Source organism: Arachis ipaensis, chromosome B10 (assembly GCF_059453495.1).
Source record: "Arachis ipaensis isolate K30076 ecotype BB chromosome B10, ASM5945349v1, whole genome shotgun sequence".
Lineage (NCBI taxonomy): Eukaryota > Viridiplantae > Streptophyta > Magnoliopsida > Fabales > Fabaceae > Arachis > Arachis ipaensis.
In genome coordinates, this window is record NC_142435.1 from 103,251,841 (window position 1) to 103,260,077 (window position 8,237).

The 8,237-nt window shown below is 38.9% G+C and overlaps 1 non-coding gene across 1 annotated transcript; it reads right to left on the bottom strand.

Moving 5' to 3' along the window:
- Positions 1-2,521: 2,521 nt before the first annotated feature.
- Positions 2,522-2,629, bottom strand: LOC148581138 (small nucleolar RNA R71). The gene has a single exon (XR_015896828.1). It is a non-coding gene; the product is annotated as a small nucleolar RNA R71 (small nucleolar RNA).
- Between the last annotated feature and the right edge of the window lie 5,608 nt (positions 2,630-8,237).

Sequence of the window (8,237 nt, forward strand, 5' to 3'; positions counted from 1 at the left end):
AAGCTTGCCATGGAAATGAGTATGAATGATTGGAAGAAGGCAATAGGAAAGCAGAGGTTCAAGGGGAACAAAGCATCTTCATACGCTTATCTGAAATCCACCAATGAATTACATAAGTATCTCTATCTTTATTTTATGTTTATTTTCATCACCTTAAACTCCATAACCATTTGAATCGCCTGACTGAGATTTACAAGATGACCATAGCTTGCTTCAAGCCGATAATCTCCGTGGGATCGACCCTTACTCACGTAAGGTTTATTACTTGGACGACCTAGTGCACTTGCTGGTTAGTTGTGTGGAATTGTGACAAAGTGTGATTCACGTTTGAGAGCTCCAAGTCTTTGGCGCCATTGTTGATGATCACAATTTCGTGCACCAACTGTTTGGCGCCGTTGCCGGGGATTGTTCGAGTTTGGACAACTGATGGTTCATCTTGTTGCTTAGATTAGGAATCTTTTCTTTGGAATTTTTAAGAATGAATTCTAGAGTTTCAAGGTGATGTTCCCACCATCACAAAAGCTGATTGATTCTCATCAATTTAGCTATTGAATGTAATGTCCTGCTGAATCTTGGCCAAACATGTCTAATCCTTTTTAGACTGAAGCTTTAGACTAACATTGCATGATTCCTGGAATTCTTATTAAAAGTTTTGATTCTTTTTATTTTCTTTTCTATATAAGTTTCGAAAATCACAAAAAAATTTATAAAACCATAAAAACAAAAAATATTTTATGTTTCTTGTTTGAGTCTAGTATCAATTTTTAAGTTTGGTGTCAATTGCATGTTTTTATTCTTCTTGCATTTTTCGAATATATGCATTATGTTCTTCATTGATCTTCAAGTTGTTCTTGATGATTTCATTGCTCTGATCTTTAAATTCTCTTATTTTGTGTGTTTTGTTGTTTCTCATATGCATTTTTACATTGTTATAGTCCTTAGTATACAAACTTTTAAATTTGGTGTCTTGCATGCATTGTTTATTTGATCTTAGTTGCATTTTTTATTGATTCCCATCATCAAAAATTCAAAAATATTTTTTAAAACTATGTCTTTTCAAGTCAATAATACAGAGAATTGAAGATTCAGAACATTCAGTAGAGGAATCAAACAGAAAAAGCTGGGCATTCAAAACACCCAGTGAAGAAGGAAAACTGGCGTTTAAACGCCAGCCAGGGTACCTGGCTGGGCGTTTAACGCCCAAAAAGGTAGAGATTTGGGCGTTAAACGCCATAATGGGTACCATTCTGGGCGTTTAACACCAGGATGACACTAGGGGGAAGATTTTGTATTTAATTCACATTTTTTTTCAAGTTTTCATATTTTTTCAAAATCAAATCTTTTTCAAATCATATATTTTCAATCATATCTCTTTCAAAATCAATTTCTTTCCATTTTATATTTATTTTTAATATTTTCAAAAATCCTTGCTTCAATCTAAGATTTACTTCAAAATTTTCAAGTTGTTACTTGCCTATTAAGAAAGGATCAAATTTTAAATTTTAGAATCATATCTTCTAATTTCTTGTTAGTCAAGTAATCAACTTTAGTTTTAAAACTTTCTCTTTTTAATTTGATTTTCAATCATATCTTCTCAATCATATCTTTTCAATCACACCCTTTTTCAAAATTAATTTTCAATCATATCTTTTTAATTTCTGATTTCAAAATCTTTTTCAAAAAAATCACTTGATTTCTTTCCAATCTTAGTTTTCGAAAATCTCAATCAAATTTTCAAATTTCTTTTTTATTTTTTTAAAATCTTTTTAATTTATTTTCGAAAATTCTTCCCCTCTTTTCACATCCTTCTATTTAAGGAACTAAGACTCCTCATCAAGGTGCAATTCGAACTCTGTCCCTCTTGATAAGTTCGAATTCCCTCTTCTCCACCTCCTCCTTCTATTATTCTTTTCACTTCAAGGAATCTCTATACTGTGACATAGAGGATTCCATACTTTCTTGTTCTCTTCTCTTTCATATGAGCAGGAGCAAAGATAAAAGTATTCTTGTTGAAGCTGATCCTGAACCTGAAAGGACCTTGAAGAGAAAGCTAAGAGAAACCAAAACACAACTCTCTCTAGAGGGCCTAACAGAGCTCTTCAAAGAAGAAGAAACCATGGCAGCCAAAAACAACAACAATGCCAACAATGCAAGGAAGGTGCTTGGTGACTTTACTGCACCTACTCCTGATTTCTATGGGAGAAGCATCTCAATCCCTGCCATTAGAGCAAACAACTTTGAGCTTAAGCCTCAATTAGTTTCTCTAATGCAACAGAATTGCAAGTTTCATGGACTTCCATTGGAAGATCCTCATCAGTTCTTAGCTGAATTCTTGCAAATTTGTGACACTGTCAAGACCAATGGGGTTAACCCTAAAGTCTACAGACTTATGCTTTTTTCTTTTGCTGTAAGAGACAGAGCTAGGACATGATTGGATTCACAACCTAAAGAAAGCCTGAACTCTTGGGAAAAGCTAGTCAATGCCTTCTTGGCAAAGTTCTTTCCACCTCAAAAATTGAGCAAGCTTAGAGTGGAAGTCCAAACCTTCAGATAGAAGGAAGGAGAATCCCTCTATGAAGCATGGGAAAGATACAAGCAATTGATCAGAAGGTGCCCTTCTGACATGCTTTCAGAATGGAGCAACATAGGTATTTTCTATGATGGTCTGTCTGAACTATCCAAGATGTCATTGGATAGCTCTGCTGGAGGATCTCTTCATCTGAAGAAGACGCCTGCAGAAGCACAAGAACTCATTGAAATGGTTGCAAATAACCAATTAATGTACACTTATGAAAGGAATCCTGTGAATAATGGGACAACTCAGAAGAAGGGAGTTCTTGAGATTGATACTCTGAATGCCATATTGGCTCAGAATAAAATATTGACCCAACAAGTCAATATGATTTCTCAGAGTCTGTCTGAAATGCAAGCAGCAACAGGCAGTACTAAGGAAGCTTCCTCTGAAGAAGAAGCTTATGATCCTGAGAACCCAGCAATGGAAGAGGTGAATTACATGGGAGAATCCTATGGAAACACTGGTGCACGAAATTGTGATCATCAACAATAGCGCCAAAGACTTGGAGCTCTCAAACGTGAATCACACTTTGTCACAATTCCGCACAACTAACCAGCAAGTGCACTGAGTCGTCCAAGTAATAAACCTTACGTGAGTAAGGGTCGATCCCACGGAGACCATCGGCTTGAAGCAAGCTATGGTCATCTTGTAAATCTCAGTCAGGCAGATTTAAATGGTTATGGAGGATTGATAATTAAAAGAGGAATAAAACATAAAATAAAGATAGAGATACTTATGTAATTCATTGGTGGATTTCAGATAAGCGTATGAAGATGCTTTGTTCCCCTTGAACCTCTGCTTTCCTATTGCCTTCTTCCAATCATTCATTCTCCTTTCCATGGCAAGCTTTATGTTGGGCATCACCTTGCATGTCAATGGCTACATCCCGTCTTCTCAGTGAAAATGGTCCTGATGCTCTGTCACAACATCGGCTAATCAGTTGTCGGTTCTCGATCATGTCGGAATAGGATCCATTGATCCTTTTGCGTCTGTCACACGCCCCATAATCGCGAGTTTGAAGCTCGTCACAGTCATCCCTTCCCAGATCCTACTCAGAATACCACAGACAAGGTTTAGACTTTCCGGATCTCAGGAATGGCCGCCAATAATTCTAGCCTATACCACGAAGGTTCCAATCTTAGATTAGAAACCCAAGAGATACACATTCAAGCTTGTTCATGTAGAACGGAAGTGGTTGTCAATCACGCGTTCATAGGTGAGAATGATGATGAGTGTCACGGATCATCATATTCATCAAGTTGAAGAATGAATGAATATCTTGGAGAAGAAATAGACTTGAGTTAGATAGAAAAACAGTAGTAATTGCATTAATTCATGAAGAACAGCAGAGCTCCACACCTTAATCTATGGTGTGTAGAAACTCCACCGTTGAAAATACATAAGAACAAGGTCTAGGCATGGCCGAATAGCCAGCCTCCAAACGTGTCTAAGATAGCATAAGACTTATCAAAGATTGATAGTCTCAAAATACAATGGCAAAAGGTCCTATTTATAGAAAACTGGTAGCCTAGGGTTTACAGAAATAAGTAATTAATGGAGAAATCTTCTTCCAGGCCCACTTGGTGTGTGCTTGGGCTGAGCATTGAAGCATTTTCGTGTAGAGACTTTTCTTGGAGTTAAATGCCAGCTTTTGTGCCAGGTTGGGCGTTTAACTCCAGCTTTTGTGCCAGTTTTGGAGTTAAATGCCAGAATTCTTGAGCTGACTTAGTATGCCTATTTGGGCCATTAAATCTTGGGCAAAGTATGAACTATTATATATTGCTGGAAAGCCCAGGATTTCCACTTTCCAACGAAATTGAGAGCGCACCAATTGGGCTTCTGTAGCTCTAGAAAATCCACTTTGAGTGCGGGGAGGTCAGAATCCAACAGCATCTGCAGTCCTTTTTCAGCCTTTGAATCAGATTTTTGCTCAGGTCCCTCAATTTCAGCCAGAAAATACCTGAAATTACAGAAAAACACACAAACTCATAGTAAAGTCCAGAAGAGTGATTTTTATTTAAAAACTAATAAAAATATAATAAAAACTAATTAAAATATACTAAAAACATACTAAAAAGAATGCCAAAAAGCGTATAAATTATCCGCTCATCACAACACCAAACTTAAATTGTTGCTTGTCCCCAAGCAACTAAAAATCAAATGGGATAAAAAGAAGAGAATATTCAATGAATTCGAAAAACATCTATGAACATCAGTATTAATTAGATGAGCGGGGCTTTTGGCTTTTTGCTTCTGAACAGTTTTGGCATCTCACTTTATCCCTTGAAGTTCAGAATGATTGGCATCTATAGGAACTCAGAATCCAGATAGTGTTATTGATTCTCCTAGTTAAGTATGTTGATTCTTGAACACAGCTACTTTATGAGTCTTGGCCGTGGGCCTAAGCACTTTGTTTTCCAGTATTACCACCGGATACATAAATGCCACAGACACATAACTGGGTGAACCTTTTCAGATTGTGACTCAGCTTTGCTAGAGTCCCCAATTAGAGGTGTCCAGGGTTCTTAAGCACACTCTTCTTTTTTGCTTTGGACCTCGACTTTAACTGCTCAGTCTCAAGTTTTCACTTGACACCTTCACGCCATAAGCACATGGTTAGGGACAGCTTGGTTTAGCTGCTTAGGCCAGGATTTTATTCCTGTGGGCCCTCCTTTCTACTGATGCTCAAAGCCTTGGATCCTTTTTATCACCCTTGCCTTTTGGTTTAAAGGGGTATTGGCATTTTCTGCTTGCTTTTCTCTTTTTTTTTTTGCAAGCTTTTCGCTGCTTTTTCTTCCTTCAAGAATCAATTTTATGATTTTTCAGATCATCAGATAACATTTCTCCTTTTCCTTTCATTTTTTCAAGAGCCAACAATTTTAACATTCATAAACAATAAAATTCAAAAATATGCACTGTTCAAGCATTCATTCAGAAAAACAATAGTATTGCCACCACATCAAGATAATTAAACTGTTTTAAAATTTGAAATTCATGCACTTCTTTTTCTTTTTCAATTAAAAACATTTTTCATTTAAGAAAGGTGATGGATTCATTTTCATAGCTTTAAGGCATAGACACTAATGATCATGTAATAAAGACACAAACATAAATAAACATAAGCATAAAATTTCGAAAAACAGGAAAATAAAGAACAAAGAAGTTAAAGAACGGGTCCACCTTAGTGATGGCGGCTTGTTCTTCCTCTTGATGATCTTATGGAGTGCTTGAGCTCCTCAATTTATCTTCCTTGCCTTTGTTGCTCCTCTCTCATGGTTCTTTGTTCTTCTCTAATTTCATCGAGGAGGATGGAATGCTCCTGGTGCTCCACCCTTAGTTGTCCCATGTTGGAACTTAATTCTCCTAGGGAGGTGTTGATTTGCTCCCAATAGTTTTGTGGAGGAAGATGCATCCCTTGAGGTATCTCAGGGATTTCATGATGAGGAATTTCCTCATGCTCTTGATGAGGTTCTCTCACTTGCTCCATCCTTTTCTTGGTGATGGGCTTGTCCTCATCAATGAGGATGTCTTCCTCTATGTCAATTCCAGCTGAATTGCAGAGGTGACAAATGAGATGAGGGAAGGCTAACCTTGCCATAGTAGAGGACTTGTCCGCCACCTTGTAGAGTTCTTGGGATATAACCTCATGAACTTCTACTTCATCTCTAATCATGATGCTATGAATCATGATAGCCCGGTCTATAGTAACTTCGGACCGGTTGCTAGTGAGAATGATTGAGCGTTGGATGAATTCCAACCATCCCCTAGCCACGGGCTTGAGGTCATGCGTTCTTAGTTGAACCGGCTTCCCTCTTGAATCTCTCTTCCATTGAGCGCCCTCTTCACAGATGTCCATGAGGACTTAGTCCAACCTTTGATCAAAGTTGACCCTTCTAGTGTATGGGTGTGCATCTCCTTGCATCATGGGCAAGTTGAACGCCAACCTTACATTTTCCGGACTAAAATCTAAGTAATTCCCCCGAACCATTGTAAGCCAATTCTTAGGGTCCGGATTCACGCTTTGATCATGGTTCTTGGTGATCCATGCATTGGCATAGAACTCTTGAACCATTAAGATTCCGACTTGTTAAATGGGGTTGGTGAGAACTTCCCAACCTCTTCTTCGGATCTCATGTCGGATCTCCGGATATTCGCCCTTTTTGAGCTTAAAAGGGACCTCGGGGATCACCTTCTTCTTGGCCACAACTTCATAGAAGTGGTCTTGATGCACCCTTGAGAGGAATCTCTCCATCTCCCATGACTCGGAGGTGGAAGCTTTTGCCTTCCCTTTCCTATTTCTAGAGGTTTCTCCGGCCTTTGGTGCCATTAATGGTTATGGAAAAACAAAAAGCTTTAGCTTTTACCACACCAAACTTAGAAGGTTGCTCGTCCTCGAGCAAAAGAAGAAAGAAGAGAGTAGAAGAAGAAGAAATAGAGGAGATGGATTGGGCTTTATGGTTCAGCCATTATGGGTGGGTTTGGGTGGGAAATTTGTTTGAATTTGAATGGTGAGGTAGGTGGGGTTTTATGAAGGATGGATGTGAGTGGTGAAGAGAATGCTGGGATTTGATAGGTGAGGGGGTTTTGGGAAAGAGGTATTGAGGTGATTGGTGAATGGGTGAAGAAGAGAGAGTGGTGGGGTAGGTGGGGATCCTGTGGGGTACACAGATCTTGAAGTGTCAAGGATATCTCATCCCTGCACCAAGTGGCGTGCAAAAACGCCCCTTTCTGCCAATCCTGGCGTTAAACGCCAGGCTGCTGCCCATTTCTGGCGTTTAACGCTAGCTTCTTGCCCATTCCTGGTGTTAAACGCCCAGAATGGTGCCAGACTGGGCGTTTAACGCCCAATCTGCTACCTTTACTGGCATTTAAACGCCAGTAACTATCTCCTCCAGGGTGTTCTATTTTTCATTCTATTTTTCACTTTGTTTTTGCTTTTTCAATTGTTTTTTGTGACTTCACATGATCATCAACCTACAGAAAACATAAAATAACAAAAGAAAATAGAAATTTAACATAGATAAGTAAAAATTGGGTTGCCTCCCAACAAGAGCTTCTTTAATGTCAATAGCTTGACAGTGGCTCTCATGGAGCCTCACAAATGTTCAGAGCAATATTGGAACCTCCCAACACCAAACTTAGAGTTTGAATGTGGGGGTTCAACACCAAACTTAAAGTTTGGTTGTGGCCTCCCAACGCCAAACTTAGAGTTTGACTGTGGGGGCTCTATTTGGCTCTGTATTGAGAGAAGCTCTTCATGCTTCCTCTCCATGGTTACAGAGGGATATCCTTGAGCTTTAAACACAAGGGAGTCTTCATTCACTTGAATGATCAATTCTCCTCTGTCAACATCAATCACAGCCTTTGCTGTGACTAGGAAGGGTCTGCCAAGGATGACGGATTCATCCATACACTTCCCAGTTTCTAGGATTATGAAATCAGCAGGGATGTAATGGTCTTCAACCTTTACCAAGACATCCTCTACAAGTCCATAAGCCTGTTTCTTTGAATTGTCTGCCATCTCCAGTGAGATTCATGCAGCTTGTACCTCAATGATCCCTAGCTTCTCCATTACAGAGAGAGGCATGAGGTTTATGCTTGACCCTAGTTCACATAGAGCCTTCTCAAAGGTTATGGTGCCTATGGTACAAGGTATTGAGAA